The 12,596-nt window shown below is 40.1% G+C and overlaps 1 long non-coding RNA gene across 1 annotated transcript; it reads left to right on the forward strand.

Annotated features, from left to right (window-relative positions):
* The first annotated feature begins 8,291 nt into the window (after positions 1–8,291).
* On the forward strand, positions 8,292–11,076 carry LOC139147786 (uncharacterized). Its single transcript, XR_011555798.1, has 2 exons — positions 8,292–8,563; positions 10,583–11,076. It is a non-coding gene; the product is annotated as an uncharacterized lncRNA (long non-coding RNA).
* Positions 11,077–12,596: the final 1,520 nt, after the last annotated feature.

The raw sequence follows: 12,596 nt of genomic DNA on the forward strand, positions 1-12,596 counted from the left end.
ATGGAAGTCAAATTATCGGATCCGAAAACTGGTAATACACAACCGCGTTCATTGTATGTTAAATTAAATGATACATACACAAAAGATGTAAGAGGATCGGGATCGGATGTGGGGCAACAATTAATAGATCGCTACGATCGTATGCTTGATACAATTGAAAATGTTGAGGGTTCTGGTCTCGTTCTCGAGGAGATACTTAATTTTGAAGTAATTCTAGTAGAAGTTTTACTCGGGGCTGGCCCGGGGGCTGGCGCAGTCCAACTTCCCAGATGGTTAAAAAATAAGCATTGTGTTAGCGATCTGGTGCTACCTTCGGGCAGCGAGAACTGTTTTCAATACGCCATCGTAGCAAGTTTAAAGTTGACCGACCCCGAGTTTCGTGAAAAGAGGGGTGGTCAGGTAAGGAGAAAATGGAATACGTACGCCCCATTTATGGCTGACTACTGTTGGGAGGGAATACCCACGCCCACGCCCGCCGATATGACTGTATTCAGGCGCTTCGAGCAGCAAAATCCAGGCATCAAACTTCAAGTATTTCAGATCTACGAAAATGATCCCGCTCCCCCGTCCGACATAACTGTGTTATATAGTGCCAGTTCCGAAGGCGAAGCCGATAGGAATCAAATAGCAAATATCTTACTGATAGTTGGCGAAGACGGCGGCCGTTCTCACTTCGTACCAATTACTGCGGAAAATCGCCTTCGTAATTCTCGTACTAATCGAAAGAATGAGCGCAGACGGAAGTGTATTTGTATGGTTTGTAAAAGAGGTTTTAAGTCAACAGAAGAATTAGAAAAACATCAGGTATACTGTGGAACAGACACTGCCCAGCCAGATTTTCCTAAGGAAGTGTGTCAATTTGAAGGACATCGGAAGAAGGTCCTTCTCCCTACGTCGTCTATGCAGATACTGAGGCAATTATTGAGAAGGGGACCGGCCGACACATTCCAATTTGTCTTTCGTATGTTATGGTGGAACGGGGGTGGGGACCTTCGGAACGAGGTCCGGGCCGACCCACTGTTTATGGTAAAAGAACATTCACAGGTCTCTCCTGTGTTACAGACTTTCTAAGGATATGAAAGAACGGGCAGAGTATTATTCTAATCGTATTATTGGAAAATAATACCGATGAGGGATCCTTCTAATTACCGGCGCGACGGATGTGATCCAGTCTGTATTGCATGTGGAGAGCCGGCAGGATACCGAGTAGTGAAGGAGGAGGCGACCTTCTATTGCGAAGGATGCCGGCCGTCGAGAACCATTCCTATCTACTTTCACAACCTCAAGGGATACGATGGTTCTTTTATTTTGAAAGAATTACATGAAATCGACGCCGGAGGGGGACCAGAGCCTAAAATTATAGCTAAGACGAGCAATGGAGGAATTATGGGTCTCTCGAAAACATTTATTTTTCACGCCTCAATTGTTGTTGCCGGAGGGAAGAGGGAGATAAAGAAACGTTTCTTTTCTATAAGTTTATGGACAGTGCTCAGCTGATAGTGGGGTCATTGGCGAAGTTGGCAAAAACTGTGCCGGACCACGGATGGACGGCAGTGCCACTTACGTACCCGGACATTCAAAGGGCGAAAGGTTTCTTCCCCTACGAATATTTAGACTCGGTTGACAGACTGGGAGAGGGTGAGCTCCCGGAGAGGGGGGAATTTTATAGCGAATTGACGGAAGAGGGGATTTCAGAGTCCGATTACGAACATGCATTAAGAGTATGGGACGAAGTTGGATGTAAAACGATTCGTGATTATATGGAATTCTATTGTGAGACTGACGTTCTACTTCTTGCAAATATATTTGAAAATTTTCGCGACACATGTTTAGAAGCATATAAGTTAGATCCGGCCCATTACATGTCAGCGCCTGGCTTGACATGGGATGCTATGTTACTTTACACGGGTAATAAATTTGGGCTCATTCAAGATGCTGAGCAGATGACTTTCGTACAGAGGGGAATTCGAGGCGGTATCAGCCAGTGTAATATTCATTACTTACAGACAAATCATCCTGCTTACGCTGGCCCCGCCGGCGGGAATTACGATCCAGAGAAGCCGGTGACCGAAATAAAATATCTCGATGCAAACAATCTCTACGGCTGGGCAATGAGTCAGGCAATGCCTACGGGCGGACTTCATTGGATGACGATGGAAGAGTGGGAGGAATGGGAAGGCGGAGCCGGCGGAGCGGGGGGCGGAGCCGGCGGAGCGTGGGGACCTGGTTCCACCTTTCCACCAAGTTTTCTAGAAGTAGACTTAGAATACCCAGCCGAATTACATGAAGAACACAGCGATTTGCCATTAGCACCACATCACTATGAATTTCCGAGGCAGGGCGGTCGACTGATTACAAGTGTGATGGATAGAGAGTCCTATGTCTTACACTACAAGTTGCTGGAATTCTATCTTCGGATGGGAATGCGGTTGAAAAAGATTTATCGGGTGCTTGCTTTCGATGAAGCTCCATGTCTCGCGAAATATATTGACTTTAACACTAAAATGAGGGCAAAGGGGAGGACAGATTTCGAAAAGAATTTCTATAAGCTGATGAATAATGCAATGTTGGTAAGACAATAGAAGATGTTCGAAAGTACAGAGACTTTAAATTTGTTTCGGACTGGAACGGTACGGATAGTGGTCGTAAAAAGATTCAGAAGTATAATCCAAAGATGAAACATATAACTTTCATAACTTCCGAAGAGGATGGTGATTCCTGCGACAGTGCCCTACTGGAACTGAAAACGGATGAGCATAGATATGTAAAACCAGTTTTCATTGGCGCCGCAGTACTGGAACTTTCTAAGCTGCTTATGTATGAGACGCATTACAATTACTTTCGAAAACAGTTCCCTGGAATACGATTAGCCTACATGGATACTGACAGTTTTGTTTACAGTGTACCGATCCCGAACGCCTCCCCGGACGTAACTTTCAATGATATAGTCCGGGAAGATGTTGAAAAGAATGGTGAGAAGTCTATATATGATACTAGTGGGATGAGCTCCGCCCCCAACTTTCCGAAGATTAATAAAAAAGTGATAGGTAAATTTAAAGATGAGTTGAATGGTGAACCTATTCTTGATTTTGTCGGCATACGCTCGAAAGTGTATGCTTTTCGAACTCCAACTTCGGAGACGAAAAAAAATAAAGGGGTGAAAGATGTTTGTGTTAGAAAACATTTGAACTTTGAAGATTATAAAGATCTGTTTGAAACTGGAAGAAGCCCGAGCGGGCACAGTTTGTACAGTTTGTACGGAAAAAGGCTGGAGAAATCCGTAGTGAAAAGCGTAGTAAAATCATGATGGCGCCAAATGATATCAAACGTGTGCAGCTATACAATCCAGACACAGGCGAATGGCTGGCAGAAACATGGCCGATAGGACGGACGACGGGTCATGGTTTAAAATTGTAAAGACTTTAATCTACTATTTTCAATAGAGACCAGGGCATCACTGATAACATAAATGTGGGCAAATATATTATCATTGTGAGCGTCATCGCCACCCACGCGGTATCTTTCTTCAGGATCTCAAGTTGAATTCCGTCCTTTGTGTTCATTACTTTTAAACCATTTCCATGAAACTCAATATCTTTAAAACTACGCAGATCGATAAACAGACAGAATTTATTCTTCAAATAATCGGCCTCATCTATATCAATTTCACACCAATCTTTATCTTCAGCAAAATACCGTCGCACCTCTCGCCAAAATTGTCTTGTATCATCTTCTGAGCGTACACTTTATTTGCAATGCCTTCAATCATTACAGACACAGATTCAATGGATGGGTTAAAGAAAAGTTCACTGTTCAGTTCTGACTGATTCTGATTTTTAGTGAAGAGTATAGCGATACCTCTAATGCTACGTCGTGGTACATTTATATTTTCATTGATAACCGTGTCCGATTCTTTGAATGGGATTTTTCTAAAATAATGTATATGCTCGTAAAGGTAACTTTTTCCACCGTTGTAATAACCAGCAGTTGACCTCGCGAGATCGAGGTCAGAAATCGTCTCGTATTCCATTTGAATGTTTTTTAATTTATAATTGGTTGTAATCAGTTTATTACTGACAAGTAATTGGGGGGCGGGTGCCAACGTAATTTCCCATTCAATATGACTCCCTAACGCTTTTGGATATGCAACTCCATGGCCTGTTATGAGGGGATGAGTGAGACGAATAGCATATTTTGTTTTATATGTGTCGAAAAGTAAATTATCGCCCACGACGTCGGCATCTGCATCGGCCGCGCCACTTCTCAATTTTCTTAGATTTTCGTTCTGAATTCCGTACAGTGTCATGTTCGATCTCTCCTTTTATGTTTGAAGAGATCACGATAGCATTCAATGAGGTTATATTTACTCAAATCGGAAAGTGCCTGGCCCTCAAATGTGAGTTTCATACTCTCCACCAAATTTTTTGCAACATTTTGTACTACACGGGTAGTTCCACCTCCCATTACTTCGAGATCAAAAACCAGGTCGAAAGTATCTGGAACTAAGAGTACTCCGCTTTCTAACTTCGGACATCGTATTATAAGTGTCTGGCCTGGATCTGCCTCACTTGGATTATTAGCAATCACATGATGAGTTCTTTCTGACTTCGTTCCATTCGGTATTCGGTTGGTGAAAGTCGGTGATAATGTTCTATCGTACCCCATTTTCGTGTAATGTATATAGTAGAAGAAAAAAAGAAAATAAATCACATCTTACATTTCACTTCGTGTATATAATAACTTAGAAGAAAAAATTCAAATCACATCTTTACATAAATATTTCCGTCTGCCTGAAAGATAAATCGATTGCCTGTGTCGCGAATCAATCGAAGGACCCAATATTCTTGTAAATGTTGGACTTCCATATCATCATTGTCAATCTCCTGAAAGACGTTTATGAATTCTAGTCGCTTAAAGAAGTTAGTCTTTTGACATTCCTTCACGAAAGCTAATATGTTATGATACAGATTATCATCCTTTAGTCGGACACCTGGATTTGCTCGAAGGATATGTCGATTTACCCCGCCGGAGTTTGCACCATTCCAATTCGACAGAGAAACCAACAGGTCTTTATTTTTAGAAAGAAACTTTGCAATATTCTTTTCACCAAACATGTTGATGCCATATTAATACATAATTTTATTTATAATGACTAATGTTAAACCAGTTAAAAATATCCATAGCTGTTCTCCAACAAATCCAACAACCGATCCTGCTGTTTTTAATAGAAAACTGACGAGGGAGCCGATTAAACCTGGTATTGCAGCAGCACTTTTTGCAGCCAATGTTTTTAACCATTCGCCAAATTGCTTTACAATTTCTTTCGCTTTTGTATATACTTTGGGTGGACCTGAACCAGACCCGCCAGTTCCTGCTCCTCCTCCCCCTGCTCCCCCTGCTCCCCCTCCTCTAGTCACAGCCAGGGCAATTGTTGATATTGTCATTCCAAGGGCAGTCAGTATTGCAGCTATTGTAATACCATTTCGTTTAAATAACTCTGTCAGCTTCAGCCTGAGTGACAATTCTGGATCGGAAATTACATCACGAAGAGACCTAGTCGACGCCAGTCTTTCACGTGCCCCACTGATCATATCAAGTTGTACTTCATTCGATCATCAATTTTAGCTAGTCTTGTTCTGAGTTCGGGTGTAAGTTCTGTCTGCTCTAACAGATTTTCTCTTTCACTGTAAAGCTCATCAAGACGCATATTTGCTATCTTTAATTCATCAACAAAAGCTCTATATTCTGGGTTTAGATTGTTCCATTGTTCGATTTTATTTTCAAAAGCTTGTATTTTGTGTGCATTACCAGAAGCATCTTGCCGTAACTCTGTCAGTTTATCTTTGTATATACCCATGTCTTTTGGTGACATCTTCTCAGCCGGTATTTTATCGTTTTTCACATCTTCAGAATGCAATGTACGTTTCACATATTCGGGCTCTGCTAATACTTTTCTAATAAATTCATGTCCTCCTTTTAAACTCATTAATGTGGACAGCTTATAAAATCCACCTCCTCTATCTTTAGACAGCTTGAGGTTTTTATAATACAGCTTTCCATCCCTAACCTCAGATTCCATAGCCAATACATTTAGTGCATCCGGATCAGTAATTTTATTCTCATCTAAGAATTTATTAACCATTCTTAATTTTTTATCTGCTTTAGTTCAGTCAAACGATCAACCTTTGGGCTAACCCGGTAAGGATCGACTTCTGCAAGAGCATTATCATCGTCTATAAAGAATGTTTCAGCAGTAGCGTCAATCATCATCATTCAAATTTGAATCATTGAAATCCTGGAGTGGTATATCTTCTCCTCCTTCTGCCATATTGTATTTCTATATTACTACAATTATTTTTTATCCCCCTTACATATACAGTAAAAATGCACATCTCAGTTGTTGAAAGCGTTGAACAATTGGCTGATTACATAGAAAGAACAAGTGCTGCATATCGACGAAGTTATAAATTAATGGGTCGAATTGATATGGCTCTCAATATTACTAAGGGAATTCTTGTAAGCTCTGCTGTAATAGCGGCAATTCCAACAGTTCCGGTACTGTTAGCCTTAACTCCTATACCAGGTGTCGTTATTGATGTAATACAAGGGAAAACGGGAGTATCAAAGAGGCGAGAGAAATATAAACATTATTACGTTCAATATAAACAGCTGCTTACACAAATACAAGAAAAAGGTGCAACCCTTCGGAACGAGGAGGCTCCGGAGTCAGAACTTATTCAGAACATATTTCATCAGGCGCTAGAAATTCAAAAACAAGAAGGATTTAGTCCGCCGCTGGAGCGATACCTAAGACATTATGGATTGAATGGATATGAAAGTTAGTTCGCACCGATAGGAACTTCGTGTTCAACATCAGCTAGACTCCGCGACCGGCCGGCCGGACTGACAACGGGGGTCCTTTATATAGGCTAGTTTGATGGTGATGACTCACACGGAATTTCCCGTACATGTATAAACATGCTCAGCAGGGAATTTCCCCGCTTAGTTCAGGACAATGCACTGTTGCGCGTGCGTGAGTTCGTATATAGGTCAGGGTTATACTTTAGTTACATGGATGGTTAATTTTTCCTTCGCTTCATGTAGATAAATGAATAAAATGGGGTGTAAAATTCTTACTTAATCCCAGTTGTCCACGCTTACTCTACTACTCTCACAGACTATTGACAGCCTCAAAGACAAGTTTCTCAACTAGCCGATGGCAGCCAAAATATTCTTCGTAAGTGACGTTAAATTGTCGTTGTTTCCGCAGACAGACTGAAGCATCAAGGTGTTGATTGAGCTGTTTCGTCCAATCCACTTTTAGCCACTTTCCTGTCAAATCCATGAAGCAAAGTGACCGGGAATGATCTAAAATTGCTCTGACGCAACAGAGAAACAGAGGTTTTCCTGAAATCGTAAGAAAATTCCGTTCACTTCAGTAATATTATCACTTTATCGTTATCAAAATCCTTGAGTTTCACAAAGATTAAGTCAACGTTAACTTTAATATTCACATCGTTCACATAAAATGTCGTGGAGTCGGAGAGATCTCGAATAATTACTGGAGGGGGCAAATTCCGTTTACCCGTACATGTTTACACATAACCTCTCTTCGTGCCTGATACCTTTTAGACATTTCAATGGCAGATGTTGCAAATGTTAATCAAGGCAGGAAGTGAACTCTGTGCATTAAGTTCACCCCTTGACCTAGCCGCCTGTCATATGCATTTGGAATTTTAAAATATACCTCAGAGCATGTTCTCTCGACATCATAAAAATGATATTTACTGTACTCGATCCATTATGATGATTAAATATGTTAAATCACCAAAAACTTTGAAAAATCTCAAATTTTGTGTCTCTCTGAATAGAATTTTTGATCACTTAATACCTAAAGTTCTTCCTACTCATCATTTTTCGTAAAAGACAGAGGTAAGACGGAAGATGACCACGAACTATGCAGACTTTCAAATACCTGCCATTCATTCAATATCGGACTACGCTAGTTTTTACCCGTAAACTGTTGGCCTATACAATTGAAGTGAAACGATTGACACACATTTCGAATAGGGCCAAGTTTTATTTGTAAGTGCGGGTGTATATATTTCCGTCAGTATACGCACTCATAATACCAGGGAAAGTAATCGGAGCAGTGCGTAGTAGCAGAACTGTGTATGAGTTCCAATTCTCACCTCCATGTCATGGGGTCATTGCATTGACATGTGACAGCTGGTATGCTTGGTGTTCCGAATGGACGCATTGTTAAGTCGGAGCGCTCCCAGAATCCTTAGCAGTGCAAAGATCCTGAGCACAGCGACATAAGTAGTATCAAGTACAGCCGGCCAGCAGACATTATAGTTGTGGTCTGCAAAGTATTCAACGCGACATTCAACCTCCGTATAGCAAGCAAACATGGCAGCTGATCTGAAAACTATTTTGACCAAGCGATACCATGAAATAATGGATGTTTACAACGCTGAAGACTTTAAGCGCTTATCAGAATACTATACTGAAGATTGTCAATGTGCAGTAAAAGGAAAACCTATAAGAATCGGACGCGAAGGCAAGTCATATATGGATCATTTCGACCTTATATTCTGAGCTTGGAATTTGTAAACTGCATTGTTCATTACACTCTGTTTTCCTTTATAATTTTTAGAAATTTGGTTATCTCACATCTAGGCAACTATTGGCTATCTGTAAGCTATATCTGTATTCTGGTTAGGTAGCATATACATCCCATTTTAACCAGTCTGGAGTAAAACATTTGAATTAGGCGACCATACTTCGATGCCTATACATGCATTTTCCCCTACTTTCATCGCGTCCGAACTACTTTACCAGGGTTCAGTCAAGAGTGAACCAGTTGGTGAGTCATGCAACAGTACAGACTTTACTGTGTCTTTACAATAAATAGGTCACCAGGCGCAGTGCAAGGACTTAGGCATTCAATATACAACAGTGAATTCTTTCAAAGGTTAATTAAGTGATGACAGGGTAGCAATATTTTGAATTGTCTTTATAACGCACATTTCTTACTGTGTCGCATCTCCAGTAGACCACTCTGCTTAGTTAAGTTGCACACTTTCTCTAAACGAGGAGTTTAATGCTGTTTTGACATTGTCTTTTGGGTTGTATAACGAGTTTAACGTATAAAATATTCTTATGATTTATCCTTGGTCTTTAAAACAAATTTATGGATTAAAGCTCTAATTTCTCATAAAGATAAGATGTTCACCAATGAGCTTTCAACTTTGAAATTTTTATGAATATCGAATTCTTGCAACATATGACCAGTAAACACTGGGCTGAAATATTTACCAAGATTCTTCACCAGATTTTTCAGTTGTGGTAGAATGCGCCTCGGGGATAAATATTCTTCAGGCCTGGACATTCTGTCTCTCAAACTTTTACAATTCTTTTCTTATCTTCCACTTGTAGAGATTCATTTTAAAGATCTTGGTGTAAGAAAATCTACAACGTCTTATTCTTTCGAAAATCGAAAATCTTATTTTTCACCATAGGGATGACTGCCATTTTGAATTTCAAATCGGCAAATTTCAAATTCGGTAAATCTTGAGTAATTTCTTGATTTTGAAAAAGAATTGTTGAACGATTCCTTGAGGAACAAAGTTTGAGCAAAGTTTAAGTCTTTCACTTTCGAGGCGCGTACTGCCGTGACGTGCTCAGTTTGTCTACGTCTGTATAATTTACAGGGGTTCTGAGCTTATTAACCACTACAGAATTGTTAGCTTAAAAAGGCCAATTTCTTGCCTTGGAACCTTAAACTGGTGGAAGGTTTTTCACTTGATTGGTAACGACTGTACTCCCGTGCGACTATTTTTCAGTCCCGGCATCCTTTCTTATGGTGCATGGTGTTGCAAGTTGATACCATGGTACATTCGCGATATACCACGGTTGGCACACGCGCGAACTCTTGGCAAGTGCAAAAATCCTTTTTTGACGTTTTATCCCAGAATTTCAATATACTGTTGATATAATAGCAATAAAGCACACCCAGCGACGGCATACCACTCGATTTTGACCAGCCCACTTCATATATGCACTCGCTATCGCTTGTGCATATATGTCGTCAATTAGTCAACACGGTTTGGACGAGATCTGTATTTGACGGTTTGCACGAGATCCCACTACATATAGTCATCAGTTGTCCGGAACCTCAGCATAGTTTCGCTATTTTTCCCCAAACTTAATTAATATAGGTCTACTAAAACTATGGATATGTTCTGGAGAACGTTATCATATCAGGAATGGTTATTTGTTTGATATACATATGAGTAGAGTCGTAAACTATAACATTTAAAATTCTTTAAGCCTTGAATGAAAATCTACACCAGCTTGACCCAGAGGTACCCGCCTCTGTGTAGCGTACGATGTCACTTCTTCTAGCTTCAGATATGTTCCTCTTGTTATAATTACATCTCATTTGATAAAGATGAAATATATCACTGTAGTTAAAGCTGGATGTTTTCTCCCGTGCGGTCATATTTTCTTGGTCAACTTGTGTGTAACCTTACATCAGTCTGAGTTAAATTATTTATTATTTCTTATTATGTTGTAGCTGTGATATCAGTTTGTACAGAGTTGGAAGGCTCCGGTTGCAAGCTACCAGCCTTCGATATCCAGCATGTGTACGGATCCCCGGACGGCGAGTTAGCCTATCTGTTGGCCAGTGTCGATATGACCAAAGCTGATGGTTCGAAAATTGGCACTGTGACCAATCTAACTGTATGGAGGAAGGTAGATGGTGTCTATCAGGTGTGCGTCGATATGATGAACTGAGCCTAATATAGTCCTCAGCCGACAGCATTCAAGAAGACACAGTCTGAAATGTTGGGATATTATCGGAAAATCATATACACGGAGGCTTTGTCCTCATCATAGGACCATTCTTTTCCCTGAAACCACTTAGCCCGACCCAACCAGAGTTTGAATTTTAACTTTGTATATCACAAGATAAAGTCTTTTCATGCACATGATAATATTGGTATCGATTTCCTTTGAGATGGGTTGACACCCAAAGGTTTTAATTAAAAGAGTTAACAAATCCTTTTATTGATTAGTGTCTGAGTGTTACATGAATTTGCGGTAAATCTTTTATATGGCAGTGAGCGACTTTTAAATAATTCTTTTCCCCTCAAATTTACGAATCCCAGCCTGAACATTAGCCGTCCCTTGATTACAAATGAGTGATATTAAAGGCAGAAAGCACCTAAAGGCGGACTCTCAAACTTTTACAATTCTGTCTTGGTCCACCACTTGTCGGGACAAGCTCACGGAGTATATTAAGTATTCATCGAGTTATTTTTGTGAAAATCGAACTTCGAATTAACACAGTGATGGGGCCATTTTGAATTTCAAGCGTCGGTCAATATTGCTCAATTTGTTTTGCTAGGACCAAATTTTTCACGGTGAACAATGATTCTTACTCTGGATTAAACCAAAGGGACTGGTTTCATGTTTCTCTACGGAAGGTTTGAGCAAAACCTTAAGACTTTCTATTTCGAGGCGCGTACGAATAGAGTAGGCCTAAATGCCCATACCCTAAAATCAGCTTCACTGATTAAGTGAGGTACACGATTCGAACTAATTTAGGATAATTGGATAATGAACTAACGTCGGTTTAATCTGCAAATATAAGCTCATCTGCTCTTCTATTTAAGTAATGCTCTTGGTTTTATGAGGGAAATTCATCCAGAGGGGACCAAACACTTTTGACAAATTTGAAAAATATAGAGATCCAATGATCCCAAATTAGTTCGAATGGTTTTTGGGACTTTGCCGACGTAGCCGAATCAAGTAACTTTTAACGATCAGAGTTTCCTGTATTTTTTGTTCTGTTTGTCAAACAGAAAGAGAGTTTCGGGCTCTGCTCCCGAAATCATGCCGAAATGCCATGTTCAACTTGCCACCACAGCCTGTACGTGTGTAATGGCCAGAGTTACTGTTACAACTGTTTTAGTTTTGAGCATAATTCCTTTGTTAACACCAGCATTGCATGATATCGCAAACAATGAGGGCGAATAGTTTATACTTCATCATTTTCGTGATAAAGATAAGGAAATGTTACGTTACAAAAACAATGATAACATCATCAAATGACACAGCTGCAGGTATTGTGCCGATTGGAACTCATTTGGGATAATAGGATCTATATATTTTTCAAATTTCTCAAAAGTGTTCGGTGCCCTATAGCTGAATGTTGCAATTTTACAAATTACTCATAAAAAACAAGTGTGTAACTTGAAAGGAAAAGCAGATGAGATTACACTTGCAGACTAAATCGACATTACTTCACCATCTAATCATCTCAAATTAGTCCCAATCGTGTTCCCCACTTATGTCATCCACAAAACGGGATAGGTCATCGTTGTCGTAGAGGGCAGACAAAAAGAAAAATAATTTTTTTCTGTCTATTTATAGAGTGAGTAGCATCAACTCCCTTCACTGTCGTCGATGGAACAGCAATGATTGAGGTTAAAAATTGTGGAATTGGAATTAATAGTTACTCTTGCAAGCATCGCCCATTTCCGCGAAAATACGAGTTTGTATTCCATTGAAATGGAAGCATTCAA

The sequence above is a fragment of the Ptychodera flava genome, chromosome 13 (genome assembly GCF_041260155.1).
Source record: "Ptychodera flava strain L36383 chromosome 13, AS_Pfla_20210202, whole genome shotgun sequence".
NCBI lineage: Eukaryota > Metazoa > Hemichordata > Enteropneusta > Ptychoderidae > Ptychodera > Ptychodera flava.